The following is an 11,197-nucleotide window of genomic DNA, read 5'->3' as shown; positions in this document are numbered from 1 at the left end:
GAGGCCACGTCATGTGGCACCCTGGAGGCGGTGTAAGGACTTTGGGTGTTACTCTGAATGGAGGGGATTGAGCAGAGGAGTGACAAGATCTGACTATGGTTTAACCAGAAAGCAGTCTGACTCCTCTGTTGAGAAGATACTGCTAGAAGGACCAGGACAGAGGCAGGGAAGATCAATGAGGAGGTTACTGTAGTAATCCATACAAGTGATGGTGGTGACTTGAATCAGAGTTGTGGGTAGCTGAGGAAGCAGTCAGGAGGGGTTGTAATCTGGATATATTTTGCATAAAGGGGCTGAAGGATTTTTGTAGGGTGTGAGAAAAAGGCAAATAAAATTTTGGATGACTCTAAAGATTTTAGCTTAAGAGACTGGAATGGTTGGTAAATGAAAGATTAAGACTGGGACATTGACATGTTTGGAAATGAGAATGGGGGACAGATCAGAAGTGTTCATTTAGATAAGTTTGAGATTAAAATGCTTATTAGACCAAGAAGAGAAAATGTTCATTAGGGTTTTAAGCCATGTAGGCAGACTGTGGAAACCAGAAGATGAGTATATGTAGACAAGAGACTAAGTCCTGGGACCCACTAGCACTAGCATTAGGATGAAGAAAAGCTGGAGATGAGGAAGAACTATCTGACTTGCCAATGTATTGCTCATAATAAAATGTAATTTGGGGAATACATTTTGAGGAAATCTATCTATATTCACCTCACTTCCCAATTCAAACTTTTAGAGAGTGAGACATTTGCTTCCTTGAAATAACAAATATTGCATATCTATTGGTTAAGAAGCTTAGAACTCCAGAAAACTTCACAAAACTTCAGGAGATTTCTATGGAAAGTAGACCAAAAAATTATCTACATACCAGAGACACTAAAGTCTCTAAAAAAAACTCCCAAGCCTTGAACAAGGATTAGTAAATTTAGAAATGGCTTACAAATACATCTAAAGTAGAAAAGTGGGATAATGAACATTGAGAGGTGATGGCCAGTGTTTTCGGTGAGCAGAGCCACGTAGTCATTTAGAAATGGCTTATGTTGGCCAGGCTGGTCTCAAACTCCTGACCTCAAGTGATCTGCCCACCTTGGCCTCCCGAAGTGCTGGGATTACAGGCTTGAGCCACCGTGTCTGGCCCTCCAGCTCTTATATAAGAAAGAAATCAATGACTATTTATTTGAGCCATTGTTGTTTTCACCTTCACTACAGAGGCCAGACTTGAATCCCATGGCCCTTCTAATAGAGGCCAGTGTGCTAAAGTACAGCAGCAGTTGTTCTCTGTTATCTATTGATAGAGAAAATACACAATAACAATGAGGTATTATAAATGCAAGAAGGTTTTAAGTAAATTTTTATTTAATTAATCACAGCTACATACACTTGAAAAATAATAGTGCTTACCCAGATGAGATGTATTGCTTGTTCACTCTACTGATGTGTGAACTGGTATGTGGATTTAAGAACTCTTTGCCAAACCCCTTCTCTGAACTACTTTTTGAAGTCCATGGACTCAGGACTTAGAGTTAAAAATGAGGTTGAGCAGTATGGGAGCCAGCTCTGAAAGTCTTATGCAAATAAAACCTGAAATGCCCGTTCAACGGTGAAGCTGTTGACTTCAATTAGGTAAGTGAGGAGAGCAAAGGCCCAGAGAGTCCAGTATCTGTAATGGACATTGTGGTCATTTCCCCAACATCACTTTGCTACTTTCCTGCTGCTTAACAGCCATTCCACTTGGGTTAGTGTACTGGGTTGGATAGTTTCTCCTCTCAAATTCTTATTCACTCAGAACCTGTGAATGTGACCTTGTTTGGAAATAGGGTCTTTGAAGATGTGATCAAGTTAAGATGAAGTCATGCTGGATTAGAGTGGGCCCTAACTGAATCACAAGAAGAGGGAAATTTAGGCAGAGACACAGAATAAAGGCACCATGTAAAGACAGAGGCAGAGATTGGAATTGTTATGTATCGAGCCAAGGAACACCAAGGATTACTGTCAACAACCAGAAGCTAGAAGAGATGAGGAGGGATTCTTCCCTGAGCTTTCACAGGGAGCATGGCCCAGCCAATACCTAGATTTTGGACTTCTAGGGCTATAGAATAATGAGAGTAAATTTCTATTGTTTTAAGCTACTCAGTGTGTGGTACTTTGTTACGGCAGCTCTATGGAACCAATATACTGTGATTGATCCTGCCCTCAGCTGAAGGCTTGTATGACTGTCAACACGTCTAACAACCAGTACATGATCCACCCAAACAGAAGAGGTGTCTGCTACATTGCTGGAACAGGGTCCAAATGAATGCTTGCTTTGCAGGTATTAACTTTTTAACCGCTGGGTAATAGAGAAGTCAGGGGCATTCCAGGCTGGGATGCTGGTACAGTGAACACTTTAGGGGAGGGAGAGGGGAACTTAGAATATTGGCTACTTATCCTCCGGTACAGAAGGATTTCAATATTTTATATACCTATGGGGTTATATCAGCGTGTGCCAGGTACATGCTGAAGTTGATTCCTACCAATATATCTTTCCTTCTTGCCACTACAAACGACTCAAGAATTACCCAAATTGGGCCTATCAGAATGAAGCTCAGACTTTGATTTTTTTTTTGGCTAAAGGAGAACATGCCTTCTTTTGGGAGATATAAATGAGAAATAACATGACCCCGGTTGCTGCTAGCTAAAGCTTTGCAACCTGGAAAGAAAGTAGCTTAAGGGCAGACCCAAAAATCAAAGAATGAAAGAACTGAGAGAGTGGCAGCCAAATGGAACTGGAACTGATCATTTGCACCTAAGTCTCCCATCTTCTGGACTATTACTTATATGAGCCCATAAATTCTCTTTATTATTTATGCAAATTTGAGTTGGATTTCCTGTTGTTTATAACTAGAAGTATCCTAACTAATACAGTCCTTGTGATTTTCTTGGTAGATATTTATTGCGTCCTTCTCTTTGAAACATTTTATTTTGATGTCTGCTACTGTGATTATTTTAAAATTACCTTTTATCTTTGTGTTCTATTAATAAATACGTGAGATACCAGCCATGCGTTAAGCAAATAGGACTTTGCTGAAAGACTGCAATAAGGCAACTGTATACTAAATCCTTAGACTGCAACTCAAAAGCAAACACACACACACACACACACACACACACACACACACACACACACCCCTGCAATTTCCCCCACTGAGCTCCCTGCCATGTATAATAAGAGCTAGTTTGCATTATAGATGCAATAGATGGGCAGAATGGTACAAATGAATGGAAGGGGATCTGTAATCTATGGGGATAATAGAAAAATAAAGGAAGGTATTAATTTAAAGAAATGTGGTTTTGTGAATGAAATTTTCTTCTATAACAACTTCAAAAATAAATCAAATGGTAGTGCAAAGGCCAATTTAAATACAGAGGCTAGCAAAGGAATGGAGATGGAGAGAGATGTATAGAGGTGGCCAGGGGAAATTCATGAAGTTTAAACTCTTTTTTCTGTATCTCAGCCTTCAAAATAAATCTTTCTTTTGCAGTTCTGGGGGCCATTTCAAAAACAGGGTTAAGGAAGGGCAGAGGCAAAGTACCAGTGTTCTCTGTGCCTCACTAAAAGTGAAAAATTTGAGTTGACTCAATTGATTTAAGTTATCTTGAATTACTGTTCATGCATTTGCATACTGAATTTGCAGCTTCTGCTTTGTACTCCTAATGGCAGCTGCTGTCTATACATTGTTAACAATAAATATTTAAAAATGTAATTCCAGATTTAGCCAGCATTCCACTTACTTTCAACTGATTTTGAAATTAGTATATTGCTTTCAATAATAAGGAAAAATGATTTTAGGAACAAAACTGTAAAAATGATAAACTATCTTTTCCCAGTACGCAATTCATATTAAATTGATGGTGTCTGAAGAATACCAAGCTGAGATTTTATCAATACATGCAGTACCACACATTTCTTATTTTAGTTGCTAATTAGTATTCAGGTGTGCAGTGGAATACATAAAATTAAATGCTAATGCTGCTTCATTTGTGATTTAACATGTACAAGTTACTATATGCTACATTACCCTGTCTATGCACAGGTATAATAGTTGTTTTTTTCTTTGCAATCATATCTTCATGTAGTTATTTTATTCAATCTTCTAAGGCCATGATATGAATAAATCTTTTTGGTTTAAAAAATCATTACCTTCTGTAGTTTACAAATGAAAAAAAAATCTGAGAGTCATTTTTAAAAGGCTTCAATTGAGGACTTAGTTTAATTGACCCAATAGCAAGGAAATTTTAGTTTTTCTCTCTACTTTGTTTCACTTAATTTGTGATTAACAGCTACATAAAATTGTGAGCCACCTAATGGAAGTAGTTTTATAAATATTGCATGCCATTTTATGTTCTTCACTCTGTACTTCCCTTATAAAGTATTTTTATGTTAAAAATTTTCAAAGTTAATGTGTGAGGAAGTAACTAGCTACTTTAGTTAGTTAGATTTCTCTTCCCTGAAGAAAATTACTATAATGGTTACTTTTGCTAAAATGCAATTACTGTCACTGTAACAATCAATCATATTTTTATATAAGAAACTTTAACAACTTTTGAATGCATTAAGAAAAGTAAATGAAAAAGACTCAGTGTGAAATAAGACTAGACACCCAAACCACCCCCTGCGACCCGACATTTGAGAAGAAAAAAAATCTTAGCTACCTCTTTTGCAATACATTTTATTGCCTTATCTAAGATCACTGTGAAAGTTAAACTGTAGTAGTAAGCATGTTTCTCAGAGCATCATTGAAAAATGCTGTGTATATTCAACAACTATTAGCTATTATTGTTTCTGGTGCACACAGTTTAATCCCAGCCCAACAGAATCTGTAGTCCTCCAGTTTCACAAATTAAACCAAAAGACACCATTTGAAAAGGTTTAACATTTTTTATACTCCTATAGATGAAGACATCTCTACATGAAAAATAGAGCTTAGGAAATATGAACTGTATTAGCTCTCAGCTTTAATAGAGAGATCACCAGTTGAGGTCAGCAGAAATTATTTGTCTCAAAATATTATGCAGTCACATACCTTACAGACAGTATCTCCCCCCCAAAAGCATCTATAATAAATATACTAATTATGAAGACAGAATATTAAATATATTATGAGATTACTGCTACTCAAAGTACTCTATTTCTCATAAAGTATTAGGAATATGGAAATAGATGACTTGATCCATACTGTTATTTAATAACATGTGTATTGACATGATGAATACTTTCATAAGTGACATTAATCAAAATATATCAAAGAATAATATATTATGATTAAAATACATTATTTTATGAGCTGTTGCACCGAACACAAAATTAATGCCTAGTAGCACAGGCAAACATAGCTCTGTTCTCTCTTCTAATTCATTGCTGCCCCAATCTCTACCCCTATGTCTGTTTCTTCTCATTTTCTCTAATATATTTAATGGTAACTGCATCCAACTAATTTCTCCTAAACTAGACGCATGAGAAATATTTTCATTCCTTCTTCTTCCTTAGCTCTTTCATTCAATCCATTACTTAATTTCCATTCTAATTGGAGAAGTCTCTGTAGGCTTCCTTTGTCTTCCTTTAGGCCCCTTGTCTATACAACCTTCTATAAGCCTTCTCTACAACCTATAAGGTCTCAGTGTTACCAGTCTCTCTCTCATTTGTCACAACCCTTTTCCTTGCTTCCAGAGTTATTTTTCCAAACTCCTTGGCATGACATACTGTTCTCATCCATTCTGTCTGATCTCACCCCTATCAGCTTCTTGGGCACTCCTACCCACTGTCCCCTGTCCTGCCAGTGACCTAGTTAGTCCAAAGAGCTCTATAGTAGTGGATGCTGCTTTTTCTTCCTGGAATACCCTTTTCTAGGCTTCTGATTAGAAAATTGCTATTTTTTCCATAAATCTCATCTAAAAAGCCTTCTCTGACACCCTCAGGAAAATGAGATGTTTTTTCTTCTGTGCTGTAATAGTTGTTTGGACATAAGTGGCTTATAGCACTTTCTGTGTTTCTTGAATTTTCCTCCACCACTCTGTGAGCTTATCCAGGGCAAGGACCTGTATTACTCTTTTTAGTATTCATAGTTCTTAGCTCAGTGTATGACATAAGATAGCCCCTCAATACAGAGTGAAGGAAGGAGTGAATGATAAATCCTTTAGTACTTTTAGTTGTGAAATGGTTTCAGTACTTTATTACTTCTGGATTCACATTCTGTCTGGAAAAAAATCATTAAGAAAAATAGTCATTTAAAGTCATGCTGTAAAAATTAGTTTTTACCAATTTACCTAAAAGTAAAATCCATTACAATTAGAGGCCATTCTTCACTGTTAGAAGCCTCTCCATTCACATAAACACACACACGTATAAGAATATGAGAACATTCATATAAAAATATGAGTTGTGAATGACCAATGTGTAACAGCTGTATGCATGATTATTTGTTAATAAAAAAATCCAAAACAAAAGCAAACCACTACAAGATATCACTTGGACATTAGATTTCTTTTATTTCCCTCAAAGCTAAAGCTGGCTATAAAGAGTTCATCTGGTGGCAATTTTTTGAATGTATTTTAAATTGGTGTTGTAGTAGACGGAGCTATCTATAGAAAATTGCATTTGGTTCTATTGCCAGTGTGTGTTTCTCTCCTTATATTCCATCTGTTATCAGAAAACTAATAAAGGTGCTTCTTTATGCCACTGCCGTGCTTTCTAGAAAAGGGAAAATAACAACGTAAGTGTCAGCATCCTCCCTCTCTCAATTAAAGGAGGCCTTACAATTATTTCCCTTAAAGTACATTTGAATCAGATACCAGTCATTTTAATTTCACCAGAACCCTCATGTTCTTTAAGAAGTTGCTCTTCCCTCATGCCGGGGGTTTTGGTGGAAACGTCAGTCTCAGTGAAGGGCCAGCTTGTGGCTGTAGCAATGGGCAGAAGACCCAAGCCTGTCTGATCATGGTATCTCTTCCTTCTGCCTACAGTGTTTGATGCAGGTGGTGGGCGCATGACCCAGACAGGATAACTTAGAGTCCTTTTGTGAGGAATGTCAGTGTGTGCATGTGTTGGAAGAGAAAGGGCTTATTTATTTTTTGCATTTCAAGATGTAAAGATGCACACTTGGGAATACGGGCACTTAGGTTTTCCTCCATGTGAAGAGAGTCCATTTGACATAGGCAAATGTGAACCTTACACACACTGATAAGCAGAGGCTAGCATAGTTGGGATACTGCCTAACCCTAATGATACAACTTGTACTCCTGAACTGAGGCTATGCCTGAAGCAAGAGTCATCCTTGAATTTCCAGGCATTTGGGCCAATAAATTTTCTCCTCTTTGCTTAAGCAAGTTTGAGTTGGAGTTATATCACTTGTAGCCAAAATAGTGTACATCAGAGAGGAATTATGCTGAGAAAAAACAAGTGTTAAGAATCCTTAAGCGGCCAGGTGTGGTGGTTCACGCCTGTAATCCCAGCACTTTGGGAGGCCGAGGCGGGCGGATCATGAGGTCAGGAGTTCAAGACCATCCTGGCCAACATGGTGAAACCCCGTCTCTACTAAAAATACAAAAATTAGCTGGGCATGGTGGCACGTGCCTGTAATACCAGCTACTTGGGAGGCTGAGGCAGGAGAACTGCTTGGATTGGGGCCCAGGAGGCGAAAGTTGCAGCAAGCTGAGATCACACCACTGCACTCTAGCCTGGGCTACAGAGCAAGACTCTGTGTGAAAAAAAAAAAAAAAAAGAATCCTTAAGCATGAAATTTAATGTTAAATGAAAAGTACTCATAATCTGTCACCAACCCCTAAAAGGAATAACTCCCAGATGTGACAATAAAGAGAAGCAGGGGAAAAGCTTCTGGACACGAACTCTCTGATCTCTCTCAGTATTTCCCATACTACAGCACTTGAAAATTCTAGTGAATCATTTTACTTTATATATTCCTGTTTCAAATACTACAATACTACTTTTAATTGATTCATAGTAAGAGTTCTAACAGTATGCTGGCTTTGGACCATGTCAGTTTCCTCAAATTCCCTTCCTATGTGGTTTCAGGTTAGGGTTGGCCATGATAATTATTTGGGCAGGGTTTGGAAGTAGAGGGGAGCCATTTTTAGGTTTTGAAGATTGCTGTTAGGCAGGTGCAGTTGCAGTTTGTGTGCGGTGTCACAGATTTGCTGCTGGCAAGGGGCAGCTGCTGGGCCCACAGCTGCTACAGCTCTCATTAGACTCCTTCGGATTCTAAGAGTCCTGGGCACATACAGCTCTATACTAAAGGATGCTGGCCTATCCCACAAGTCACCCAGTCATTGGAACTCGAGGTAATGAGTGATTTGGTGAATGTTTAGTTTCTCCTAAAAGATTCCCGTTTGTCCTTGGTCTCTCCTACATTAAGATGGGTATTAAACCCATCTCCTCCTCCTGACTGCTGGCCCTCGGGCTCAGCACCAGACCTAGAGGCAACAGACATCCTCAACTGTGTAAGGGCTAATTGCTCTAATAAATGAATTCCTTACTCTCTATCACTTATATTAGTCCTGCTTACCTGATTGAACCCTGACTCATACCCATGGTGGTCTATTTTTCATTATTCATTTCTGAAGCCATATAAGATTTTTTCAATTACTGGAAAGCAAAATTGATGAGGTTGAAATAATTAAGGCTTTCTACTCAGGCTGATTAGTCTTTACATTCCACCTTTGCTACCTATCTGTGTGGCTTTGGCCAAATTATTTAATCACTTGATACCTTAGTTTCTTCAGCTGCAAAATAAGGAAGAGTGTATGTCTAGCAGTGGGATTGCTGTTAGGGCTCACAAGGAAATAAACATGTGTTTTGCCACTAGGTTATTGTTCATTACTGCAGCCTCAGTTATCTAGCACAAAATTGCTACATTGTACCTACTCTTTAATATTTTCTAAAATGATGCATAAATGAGTATGTGCTTAATGCATGTTAATCTTTTCTTGTCATTTGTTTAAGGAGTTGTGATAAATTATTGTTCAGACAACATTTAGTCTCTTCTCCCTCAAAACCCTCCATAAAAGAGGTACATTTCCCTATCCCACTGATGTGGATCTTGACCATGTACTTTGCCTTTACCAATAGGGTGTTAGAGAATATGATGTGAGCAAAGTTTTGGCGTATGCTTCCACACTAGGATTATTTTTATTTCTCTTCTGGCTCCACCAAGGTAAGTATACACCCCCGGTAGTCATACCCCTTCAGCAGTGAAGCAGAGTAGTCCTGGTCCAGTCTGAAGCAAAGACACTTCAGCTAACCCATAGAGACATGACAAATAATCAATGCTTATATTTTTTTTTGATTTGAGTGTTGGGGCAGTTTGTTAAGGAGAAATAGCTATCTGTTACAAAAGGGTTTAATTGTAAAGATAAAATCCATACCTATAGACTTAGCATGAAAAAGAAATCTTGAAACTCAGCTGAGTCTATGTGTCATTATAAAATAGAGAGATATATTTGAACAATAGTTTAAGACTATCTTTGACCAGATTAATCCTCCACTAATATAGTCTATATGGGCCAATTATGGTCATTGTCCTAGGATAGCTGTAACAGTCATTCAAAGAGCATAAAACTTAGTAGCTATCCTCAAAGAGTACATGAATATATCCTCAAGAAAAATGAGTCTCTTATTTTAAAAAAGTAGTACCTTATCCAAGAGCCCTACAATAGGCTTATTATAAATAGGTTCATTATGTTGCTTTTCATTTGGACATGCAGAAAGAATTCTGCAATACTTCGAGAATGTGACCTTGAAGAAGAAACTCGACTTTGTTTCCTCATCTATAGGATGAGGATAATAACAGTTACCACCCAATGGAGTTGTGAACCTTAAAAAGCGTGCATGTAAAGCTCTTAGCACACTGTCTGGCTCATAGTAAGCAGTCAATAGAAGTTGGCCCTTGTTATGGTGGTTACACTTGTGAGTGACAATATGCTTAGCCAAGAGACCTGGCTAATTCTGCCACTCTAAGCCATAATACAGCAATAGAGCATTCTAGCCTGGCTCTGTGGTAGAACAGGCAGTGTAACAGCAAGAAAAATTCAGTCACGGGGGAAAATCTAAGAGATCAACAACTTTGTCCTTCCAAAAGGAAAAATAAAGTAGATTGTAGCTTTTTTTAAACAACAATTCTTGTGGAATCTGTTAGATCAGATTTCAGATTTTCCTTCCTTAGGCTAAGGGCCAAATACTTTCAGTTATTTTTGTTGTTCATCTATGAATCATCTGCACATTTTTTAACATTTCCCATTTTATTTTGTGAAGACAATAGATCCAAGAAGGTCTGATCTGAAGCAACCACAGTGGAACAATACTGGTCTGGCATAGAGTACATATTTTACTGTTTTATTATTTGGTTTTATTCTGTCTCACAATCCTTGTCATTTCCCAGTGTATCTTCCTCCATTCTAAACCATGCCAATGGTTTGGTTGATGAGATTGACAATATTCTCAGTCATGGACTGGGCCTTTATTGCATTATTGATATCTCATCTTTGTGGCCCTCATGATTAGTTCAGAGTTAGGCATGTGACCCAACCTGGACCAAGGAGATCCTGAACCAAAGATTTGTCTTTGACTTTTGAAGTCTTTCTTTTCTTGGTTGGTGTGTTATAAAGACGTAAGGCTTGCAGCTGCTGCAGATGAAGCCACTAGGGACAAATATATGGCGTTGAAGGATAAACTCAACACCAAGGAAGGTAAAATGTAGAAAATACAGATAAACTGGCTCAGTGGTAAAATCAATGAAGCTGTTAAATCCAGCCTTCCCGAAGAAATTCAACTCCTTAAGCCTTACCCATTTATTTCATTATTTAAGGCAGTTTGAGTTGGGTTTTCTGTCATCTGCAACATAAAGTGGTGTACTGACATGCCACACCCTTATTTATATGCCTAAACCTGAGATGATCAATAATGGTGATAAGAATCTTTTTGGGGGGATGGTAAATGAAAGTCCTGCTTCTGGCTGTCCATTTTTCACTCTTTCTTTTCCTTCCTTTTGACTTAGGCTATGTAGCAGAATAGGAATCCCTTAATTATATTTTCAAAACTCTTTCTTAAGAAAATGTGGTGTTAGATGCAAGATGAAAAAAGCAGGACAAAAAATCTACATACATACATACTCCCAAATATAATACAAATATAGTTCTATAGAGAATA

Source organism: Gorilla gorilla, chromosome 11 (assembly GCF_029281585.2).
Source record: "Gorilla gorilla gorilla isolate KB3781 chromosome 11, NHGRI_mGorGor1-v2.1_pri, whole genome shotgun sequence".
Lineage (NCBI taxonomy): Eukaryota > Metazoa > Chordata > Mammalia > Primates > Hominidae > Gorilla > Gorilla gorilla.
The sequence above is the reverse complement of the archived record's forward strand: the minus strand, read 5'-3'. Positions refer to the sequence as shown.